This window comes from Microtus ochrogaster, unplaced genomic scaffold, assembly GCF_000317375.1.
Source record: "Microtus ochrogaster isolate Prairie Vole_2 unplaced genomic scaffold, MicOch1.0 UNK124, whole genome shotgun sequence".
Lineage (NCBI taxonomy): Eukaryota > Metazoa > Chordata > Mammalia > Rodentia > Cricetidae > Microtus > Microtus ochrogaster.
The window spans coordinates 109364-119668 of NW_004949222.1; the positions used below are offsets into that span (position 1 = coordinate 109364).

The 10305-nt window shown below is 46.3% G+C and overlaps 1 protein-coding gene across 1 annotated transcript in view; it reads left to right on the plus strand.

Annotated features, from left to right (window-relative positions):
* Window positions 1-7362: 7362 nt before the first annotated feature.
* Window positions 7363-10305, plus strand: part of March2 (membrane associated ring-CH-type finger 2) — a 33104-nt gene continuing 30161 nt past the window's right edge. Inside the window, exon 1 of the mRNA XM_026778301.1 lies at window positions 7363-7481. The gene's annotated coding sequence lies outside the window, so the exon portion shown is untranslated. The remainder of the gene's footprint in view (window positions 7482-10305) is intronic.

Consider the following 10305-nt stretch of genomic DNA (forward strand, 5'->3'; position numbering starts at 1 on the left):
TACAGAGCAAGTGCCAGGACAGGCTCCAAAACCACAGAGAAACCCTGTCTCGAAAAGCCAAAAAAAAAAAAAAAAAATGTCTGGCAATCTAGCCCTTGGTACTGGCAGAGAAAGTACTGAAAGAAACCCATCGCATTATTGTTATTTGTGTATATACGATGTGTATGTGTGGATATGGACCTGTGATGACATGGTGCTCATGTGCAGGCCAGGAGACAACTTTCGAGAGTCATTTTTCTCTATCTGCTGAGGATGCTGGGGATGATCTCAAGTCATTAGGCTTAGTCACCAAATGCTGTCCCCACTGACCCATCTTACCAGCCCTTCGTTTTCCAGGGAAAGTAGGAGGCAGGGGAGGGGGAGCTCACACTGTAACTCAGACTAGAGCAGATAGAGGTCCTCTTGTCTCTCCTTCAAGAGTGCTTGGATTACAGGTCTATTCCACTGGCCTGGTTTCACATTTTTGTCAGATTCCAAAGAAACTCCGGCCAAATGGCTAACTGTGGTGCCTATGAGCATCCCCAAGTCCACGCCGGCCCCCAGGCTCTCTCAACATCACGGATACCTGTTATGGTGTCCACGCTGGCAAACTGGCTCTTCTCAGTTTCTCTCACCCTGCCTCCTACCATGAACTACTTCAGCTCATGGGCTTCCCTCCCACTGCTTTCCATTTCCTACAGCCCTGCCATTTCAGCCATGAACTCCCTTGGTCCCCTCTTCTGTTGTCCTTCTCTTTTGGCTCCCCTCTTCTTGCCCCTTTGGTCTCCTTTGCTCCCCCTTTCTTTTTTTTTTTTTTTTTGTTTTTTTTTTTTTTTTTTTTTTTTTTTTTTAATTTTCGAGACAGGGTTTCTCTGTGGCTTTGGAGCCTGTCCTGGAACTAGCTCTGTAGACCAGGCTGGTCTCGAACTCACAGAGATCCACCTGCCTCTGCCTCCTGAGTGCTGGGATTAAAGGCGTGCGCCACCACCGCCCGGCTTTTTTTTGGTTTTTCGAGACAGGGTTTCTCTGTGGCTTTGGAGCCTGTCCTGGAACTAGCTCTGTAGACCAGGCTGGTCTCGAACTCACAGAGATCCACCTGCCTCTGCCTCCTGAGTGCTGGGATTAAAGGCGTGCCCCACCACCGCCCGGCTCTCTGTCTCATTCTAATTTTAGTGCAAGTACTGCTGAAGCGAGAAACGTGTGTGTGTGTGTGTGTGTGTGTGTGTGTGTGTATTTGTGCGCTGATGTGCTCTCCAGTCCTCATTTGAGGACAAGGACACCAGAGAACCACGTGGGGGTATCCTGCTCTGTCACTCTTCCTATCCTGGAGGCAGGGTCTCTCACTGAACCTGAAAAGGGCTGGCAGCCAGCAAGTGTGAGAGATCCTTTCGTCTCTGCCCCACTGCAGTGCTGAGGTTACAGACAGACACTATTATATGTATTTACATGGCTGCTCCACATGCATGCCTGGTGCCAACAGACTAGAATTATGTTTAGAGTGTGATGAGCTGCTGTGTGGGTGCTGGGAATCCAGCTTGAGTCCTCTGGAAGAGCAGCCAGTGCTCTTACCTGCTGGGCCATCTCTCCAGTCCCCCACCTCCAGTTTGATTTCTAAATAGTATTTGCCAGAGGCAGGATGTACAAATCATCCTGAAATATCTTGCTGGACCAGTAAGTAGGCAAGATGGAATGAGAAAACTATCTTCTAAGAGCTGTCATAGCAGGACTGTGAATTCACAATACTAGATAAGAGAGGGCAAATGGTTTATAGAGAGGCACTGTGCCTTTTCCTTCAGCTCACTAAGCCAGGATGGCCTTGAACTCACAATCCTCCTCCCTCTGCTTCTGGAGTGCCTGGATGACACATCCAGGTTATGTGATGCTAGGGATGGACACAGGGTCATCACCTTTTTCTTTTCTTATTTTTCCTTTGTTTGAGACAGGGTCTCATATAGCTCAGACTGACCTTTATTGAGTAGTCAAGGACGACCTTGAAGTTTTTATCTTCCTGCACCTACCTCCCGAATGTTAGGAATACCTGTGTACACCGTAAGGCCCAGTTCAAATAGTTCTAAAGGTGGACCCCCAAGGCTTGGTGTGTGCTAGGCCAGCACTCTTATCACCTGAGCTACACCCTCATTCCCTCATTTTCTCTGTTTGCAAAATTAGTATGTTTTTTTTGTATGTATCTCTCTCTCTCTCTCTCTCTCTCTCTCTCTCTCTCTCTCTCTCTCTCTTAGTCCTAGCTGACCTGGAGCTCCCTGCAGACTGAGCTGGCCTTAGCTGGCCGCAGTCTGCCTCTGTCTCCCCAATGGTGGGATTAAGAACACACACCATCATGCATGGCCCCAAAATGAGTATGTTTAGTGAACATAAGGGAACAGGAGCTTGAAGCTAAGCATTCAAAAAAGATATACAAGGCTGGCACTATATACGTATATAAAAAGATATAGTAGGGGCTGGAGAGATGGCTCAGCGGTTAAGAGCATTGCGTGTTCTTCCAAAGGACCCGAGTTCAATTCCCAGCAACCACATGGTGGCTGACAACCATCTGTAATGAGGTCTGCTGTCCTCTTCTAGCAGGCATACACACAGACAGAATATTGTATCCATAATAAATAAATAAATAAATAAATAAATAAATAAATAAATAAATAAATATTTAAAAAAAAAAAAGATATAGTCTCTTTCCTGCTGCTTTTTTGGAGAATTAGGCTGGTCCTTGCCTTTCTTCCTCTTTCTGTTTGTATTTTTCTTTCTCTCTTCCCTCCCCCACTCCCTTCATTTCAATAAAACTTCCATATAAAAAATAAAAAAATCAAAAGATATAAAAAGCTGTCCACTTATCAAAGGAATGGACCCAGAGACAAAGAACCCCACCAGCCTGGAAATGGAAATAGGTGGCGATCTTTTATCTCTTCACAAATGAACAAAAACCCCAAGCCTCTTTGCACTTTCAAAAAGCAGGAAGATAGGGCCTCCTAGAGGGTGAAAATGTCCACACATCAATGATAACAGTGATGATGACGATGATAGTGAAACAAAATGGGAATGTAGTTAAGTTGCTGAGGGCTTACTTAGCACACACACCTGGGTTTGGTTTCCTCAGCACCAACAACCACAAGCTGTGATGCAGGCCTGTCGCCTCCTCTTTAGGTGGCAACAGGAGGGGCAGGAATGCAAGGCCATCCACAATTAGATAGCAAGTTGAAGGGCAGTGTGGAATAAAAATAAAATAAAATGAAAAATAAAACACGGATGCGGTTGGGCCGTAAAGGCCGCTCAACGCATAAAGCCGCCTGCTGCCAGGCCTGACGACTTGAGCTTAATCGCAGGGACCCACAAGTTGTCTTCTAACCTCCAATGGGCACCATGGCAGACATGTGTGTAGGAGAGTGTGCGCACACACACAATTGATAAATAAGTGTAATTTTTTTGTACAGAAAGGATGTGAGTCTCTAAGACCATGTTTTCTTCCAGCCCTGAATTAAAATAAAATGTCTTTGTGGGGCTGGAGTTAAGAGCACTTTCTGCTCTTGTCAAGGACTCAGGTTAGATTCCCAGAACCCAAAGGGTAGCTCTCACAACCATTTGTAACTCTAGCTTCAGGGAATCTAATGCCTTCTGGATTCTACATCACTGCACGCACATGGTGTACATGCATATACACAGGCAAAACACTCAAATAAAAATAATCAGAGACAATGAAACAATGCATCTGACCTTTGGCTCAGATCTTCCGCATCCCTGAAGCCACATCACAGCTAAGCTCACATCTGATCTAGCTTTTCTCTGTAACCGGAAGGGGCTATACTCATGGTGAAGAGAAATTAGACTTCAAAATTGGCCAAAATACAAAAAAAAAATATTTGAAAGACAGGGTCTGTAGTCTAGGTTGAACCTGATATATACGTGAGGATGACTTTGAACTCCTGATTCTCCACCTTAACTTTCCAAGTGATGGGATACTGACATTGGATACCATGCCCTTCTCCCCTCACTAGGGGATTCTACACCTTGAACTTTATCACCTAGCCCTACCTTTAAAAGATATCATCCAAGCTTTGAAAGGGTTTTGGGAATTATATAGTAATACAAGATTAATGTCAATTTTCTGATCTTGAAGGTTGTTCGCTGATTCTATGGAAAAGTATGCTAATATTTAGGAAATGGCTGAGCCTGATAGCACCTAACTGCATTCCTAGCGTGTGGGAGGCTGAGGCAAGAGCATTACCATGACTCAAGAGCAGCCTAGATTACATAGCAAGAGCTAGTCTCAAGAAACCAAAGCAGGGCTGGGGCTGTAGCTCAGTGGGTTAGAGTGCTCACCAAGCATGCAGAAAGCCTGGGGCTCCACCTCCAGCACCAGAACTGGTGATGTGATGCAGGCCTGTCATCTCAGCCTGGGAAACGTGAGAGTCTGTCTCAGAAAAAGCAAACGAAACAACAAAACAGGATTAAAGAAGCTAATGTACAGCCCCATGAGGGCAATGTGTGTATCATGGTAGACCAGGTGTATATTCAGAGAGGTAGAGCCAAGGGGAACGTTGTAAGGCAGAACTGGAAGGATTACATAAGTTACCTTGAGTCAGTTATCCTTGGAGATGGTGAACAATGACCAGAGTGGTGTCAAAGAGTGAGCAAGCGTTCAGCAGATGTCCTTGCATAAACACTTTTGTGAAGTTCCAGTGTCCTCCGCAATTACTGTCATTATGGTTGTTATGAGGTGAGTGAAATACCCCTCTTTTACAATCTCTGGATTTGTTTTTCTTTTTCTTTTTTCTTTTTTTATTTTTCAAGACAGGGTTTCTCTGTAGCTTTGAAGCCTGTCCTGAAACTAGCTCTTTTAGACCAGGCTGGCCTCGAACTCACAGAGAGCTACCTGCCTCTGCCTCCCACGTGCTGGGATTACAGGTGTGTGCCACCGCAGACCGGGTTGAATTTGTTTTTGAAGACACAGTTTCTCTGTACCTGTGTCGAGTAGGCTGACCTGCAGCTCACAGAGATTTGCCTTCTGTCTCGGAAGGCTGGCATTAAAGGCTACTCCACCACACACTCCGGCCTTTTAAACTCCTTTTTACCATTGCTGTTGAAACTGAACAAAAGTGCCTCCACATTGTTTCTGACAACATTCATACTCAAGGAAAGTTACTAAAGCCAGGCCTGGTGACTCCTGCCAGCCATGCTCACACGGGGAAACAGGAGTTCAAGGTCCTTGACTGCATAGCCAGTTCAAAACCAGCTTGGGCTTCTTGAGAGACTGTATCAAAATAGAGGCCCATCCAAGATCCTGTAATAGTAATAAATACTGATAAAGTGTGTGTGTGGGGGGGTGGCACCTGCCTGTGATCTTACACTTGCCAGGGCAAGGCAGCAGCACCTGGACTACATAGCAAGACCCCGTTTCTCACAAACAACAAATGATTCAAAGGATTGCTAATGCTTGTCTTATAATATTCATATTAGTTAATGGGTCCCCAGGATCTTGAGCAGTACCTGGACCATAATAATGCTACCTTCTGAATTTTGATCTCTTGATCAAAATTGTTGTTTCTCTTGTAGTTCAGGTTGACCTCAAATTTCCTACGTAGTTGACAGGTGACCTTGAACCTCCTGAGTGCTGGTATTATAGGCATGTACTGTCATAATTCAGATTACGTGGTGCTGGGGAAAACTTACTCTGTAGACCAGGCTGGCCTCAAACTCAGAGAGGTCTGCCTGTTCCTGCCTCCCAAGTACTGGGATTAAAGGTGTGTGCCACCACCACCACCTGGTTCAAATTTAGGACTTTGTGTATCCTAGGCAAGTTCTACTAAGTGTCTTAGTTTTATTTGTGTGTGTGTCTGGGTGTGTCCCTGTGTGTTCGAGCAGAACAAACAAGTGTGTTGCTGGGAGGCGGCTCACACTTTTAATCCCAGCACTGGCAGGTCTCTGTGAGTTGGAGGTCAGCCTGGTCTACAAGAGCTAGTTCCAAGATAGGCTCCAAAGCAACAGAAACCCTGTCTCGAAAAACAGCAACAACAAAAAGTTTGTATGCATGGGTATCTCTCTTTCACCTTATTCTCTTAAGGCAGGGTCTCTTAGTAGAACTGGTACTAAAATGACAGTCAGTAAAGCCCCAGTCACTCTCATGTCTACACCATTCACATCACTGGGGTTACAGGAGTTCTAGGCCTTGTTCAGCTTTCCTTCCTTCCTTCCTTCCTTCCTTCCTTCCTTCCTTCCTTCCTTCCTCCCTCCCTCCCTCCCTCCCTCCCTCCCTGTTTGTTTGTTTGTTTTGTTTTGTTGAGACACAGTTTCCCTGTGTGGCTTTGGTGCCTGTCCAGGAATGGAACCAGCTCTCTTAGGCTAGACTGGCCTTGAATTTACAGAGATCTGCCTGCCTCTGCCTCCCGCAAACTGGGATTAAAGGTGTGAGTCACCACTGCTCATTCAACTTTTTTATGTGGATACTGGGAACTTGAACTCAACTAACAGATCCTCATGATTGCTAGGCAAGAGCTCTTGCACATCGAGCCATCTCCACAGCTATTTCTACCATCTCTTGTTTCATTTTTTTCTCTTTCTTTCTTCCTTTTTTTTTTGTTTTGTTTTTTGAAATAAGGCTTCTTCTCTTTGTGAGCACCTTGGCTGTCCTGGGACTCCCTTTGTAGACCAGGCTGGCCTTGAACTCACAGATCTTTGCCTCCTGAGTGCTGGGATTTAAAGGCGTGTGCCAAGGCTGCCTGGCTTCTTGCTCCATTTTTTTTTTTTTTTTAATGTATCTCTTTCATGAATTAGGGACTAAAGATGTGGGTTTTAGTCTCCTCCACAACACCCTAATCCTTCTGGGCTGGTTCTGTGACCATACCGTCTCCCCTTACCCTAGGATTGGTGTGATAAGGATGAATGTCCGGTAAACATGAAACCCTTGATTCAATTCTAGCACTCCAGAGCTCTGTAAAGGTGGAGGACAGAGGATCAGAGAGGTTCAAGGTCATCCTCCGCTACAAAATGCGTTCGAGACTAGCCTGGTTCTTACAAGTCTTCAAAAAGACGGAAAAAAAAAGCGCGAAGCAGTCACTTGGCAACAGTCAAGTTCAGGTCTGCCGTGGCGTTGTTTACTTAAGCGCGCCTTTGTTCTGCAGCAGGCGCAGGCAGCAAATCTACAGCCCTAGCTTGTGATGGGGAGGAGCCGGGATGAGGCGGGACCCATTCTGGGGGCGGTGCCATGACGCGGCAGGGGCGGAGCCAGAAGCTGCGGCGCCGCTGGGCCTGGAGCGCTCAGGACGTCCCCGTAGCTACAGGCCCCACCTCCTGGGCGGGACGTAAGCTCTGATAGGCAGATGTGGCTGAGAGGCGGTCTCTATTGGTTCGCCGTGCTGTCCGCTCGGCGGGCGGTGCCCGGACGCAGGTGCCGGCCGGAGCGGAGCAAGCAGCTGCTGACTGGCCGGGCCGGGCCGGGACCCGGGCCAGGGAGAACCGAGGGGCCTGCGCGGTCGCCCGGCCCGGCCGCGAATCAGGTAGGCACGGAACAGCGGGTCAGGCCCGAGTATGCAGGCGGGTCCACTGATCCCGGGTTCGAGGCCTCTCAGTACTCGGGTGGGACGGCTAGGTCTGTACTCTTGGCCTCAGTCCTGCTCAGGACGCAGGCACCTAAGTTTTCATTACGAGGTTGGTGAGAGATCTCGGTGTCTCGGCACGCAGTAAGAACCTCCGTGAGCCTCGGTTTCCCCATCTGTGAAAAGTGGGTCATCTCAGAACCAATCTGATTTAGGAGATGGCTGATGAGGAAAGCGCCTGGCATACAGTAGGTGGTCAATAAGTGGCTAATGTCACTAAGGATTCTGTCTGGGTAATAATTAACGTGATAAAGAGTTGGGCGCTTCACAAAAAGCTACTCAGAGTGCGCTGTACTGAAAATGTTTTTCAAACGCTAGTCAGGGACTGCCAAGATGGCTCAGCTGGTCAAGGTGCTTGCCTGAGTTCTGCCTCGAGGTCTCACGGTCAAAGAAAAAACTGATTCCAGAAAGTTGTTGTTTGAACTCCATAGGCACATCCTTGCATGAGTACACCCGCATGCACGTGCACAAACACACACAAAAGTAGAATCGAAAACAGTTTTTAAAAACTCTGTAGTCAGAGTTTATGTGGTTAGTGGGAAACATACTGGGTAAAAATACTAAAAATAATTCCTCTCGTCCAAATGAGCAAATTGAGCTCATTTGTGAAGTCAGGGCTGTGGCCCCAGGCCATACAGTAAACAAGATGCAAGTGGTTCTGAGATTAAACTTAGTTTCTGGACTGGGGATGTAGTTCAGTACTTGCCTAACGTGTACTCGGCCCTGGGTTCAATCCTCAGTACTGACACACACACACACACACACACACACACACACACACACACACACACACACACACCAAAATGAAAAAAGAGACAGATGGGGCCAGAAAAACAAATTAACTTGAATCAGGACATACAACATCAGTGACAGAACCAGGATAAAGTGCCTAGGTCATGGCCCATGTGACACAGGTCAGTTTTCTCAGGTACTTTGGAGGCTGAGGCAGGAAGAGTTCAAGGCCTGACTGGGTTACTTAGTAAGCCATGGTTTTGTTTAGTGCTTTTTTGAAAAACTTATTTTTTATTTTTATCTTATTTTTGAGACACGGACTCACTATGTAGCCTTGTCCTGGAACTCTATATGGAGACCAGGTTAGCTTTGAATTCACTGAGATCCAACTGCCTATGCCCCCCAAGTGCCGGGACTAATTGCAAGTGCCACAATGCCTAGCCGTTTTTTAAATTTATGTATATGTCCCTTTATGAATTTATGTCTATTATGTAAGGGCCCTCAGAGGCCAGAAGAGGGTGTTGGATCCTGGAATTGGAATTACACTTGTGAGCCACCATGTCGGTTCTGGAAACCAAAACCAAACTTGTCCTCTGCAAGGGCAGTAAGTGCTTTCAACTGCAGACACATCTCACAAGCCCCATGATACTTCAAAACATTTGTTCACTTATCTGTTTTGTTTATATATGAGTTTGCGAGCTCTCATCCGCCACAGCTCATGTGGAGATCACAAGACAACTTTTGAGAGTCAACTTTTTCTCCTTTCCTACCATGTGGGTTCTGGGGATTAAACTCAGCTCATCAGACCTGGTGGTGGCAAGCACCTTTACCCAAGGAGCCATCTCACCAGTCTTTAAAATAAAATTAAAAAAAAAAAATTCAAAGACAGCCCTGGAAGCTGGGCATGGTGGCACGTGCCTGCATTCAGTGCAGGCACTCAGGAGAATGAGCAGGAGGAGTGCTGCAGGTGAGTGCAGCCAGGCACGGTGCCAGAGAGTGAGTCTGTGAGCCTCTAGCTGGAGAGATGCTGCAGTGTAGCTCAGAGACTTACTTAACATATGTGATATTCTGGGCTCAGTCTCTGTCATTACACATGGTGCGGGACTCAGATGTGACCACGGGTAAGGTCCCCACTTCTGAAGTAAACCTTTACTCATTCTCCTGGTGACTCACGATCTGAGTGTGACGATGCATGCCTGTCATCCCAGCACACAGGAGGCTGAGGCAGGAAAATCACCAGAAATTCAAGGCCAGTGTGTGCTATGTAATGAAACGCTGTCTCAAAAGCAAAACAAAGGAACAAAAACTAGGGGTTTGGAGAGTTGGTAAAAAATACTCGCTAAACTGAACGATATGATTCAGACCTTTAATCCTATGAGTCAGAGGCAAGCTGATCTCTGTGAGTTCGAGGCTAGCCTGGTCTACAGAGGGAGTTCCAGGACAGGCTCCAAAGCCACAGAGAAACCCTGTCTCGAAAAAACCAAAAAAAAAAAAAACCTCAAACAACAAAAAAGAACCCTTGCTGCTCTTGCAGAGGACATGGGATAAGTTCCCAGGGTCTTCATGGTGGCTAAGAGCAATCTGTAGCTCCAGTTCTAGGGAATTCAGTTCCCTCTTCAAGCACCTACTGGACACACATAGTGTACTTACGTGCATACAGGCCAAAACTCATACATGTAAAATAAAATTAATAAAACAATAAATTAATAAATAAAATTAAACAAGTCAGCCACAACAAAAAAGAGCTAGTGTCTGTTGAAGACCAGACAACTCACTGTACAGTTTAAATTCAAATCCTGGCTCTGTCTCTTGCTAGCCGTGTGACCTTCTGAACTTTGGCCTCTTCTTCAATCAGTGAGACTAATTACTGGGCTTGTAGTTTTGTTTGTTTTTTTGGTTTTTGGTTTTTCTTTTTTTTTTTTGGTTTTTCAAGACAGAGTTTCTTTGTGGTTTTGGAGCCTGTCCTGGAACTAGCTCTTGTAGACCAGGCTGG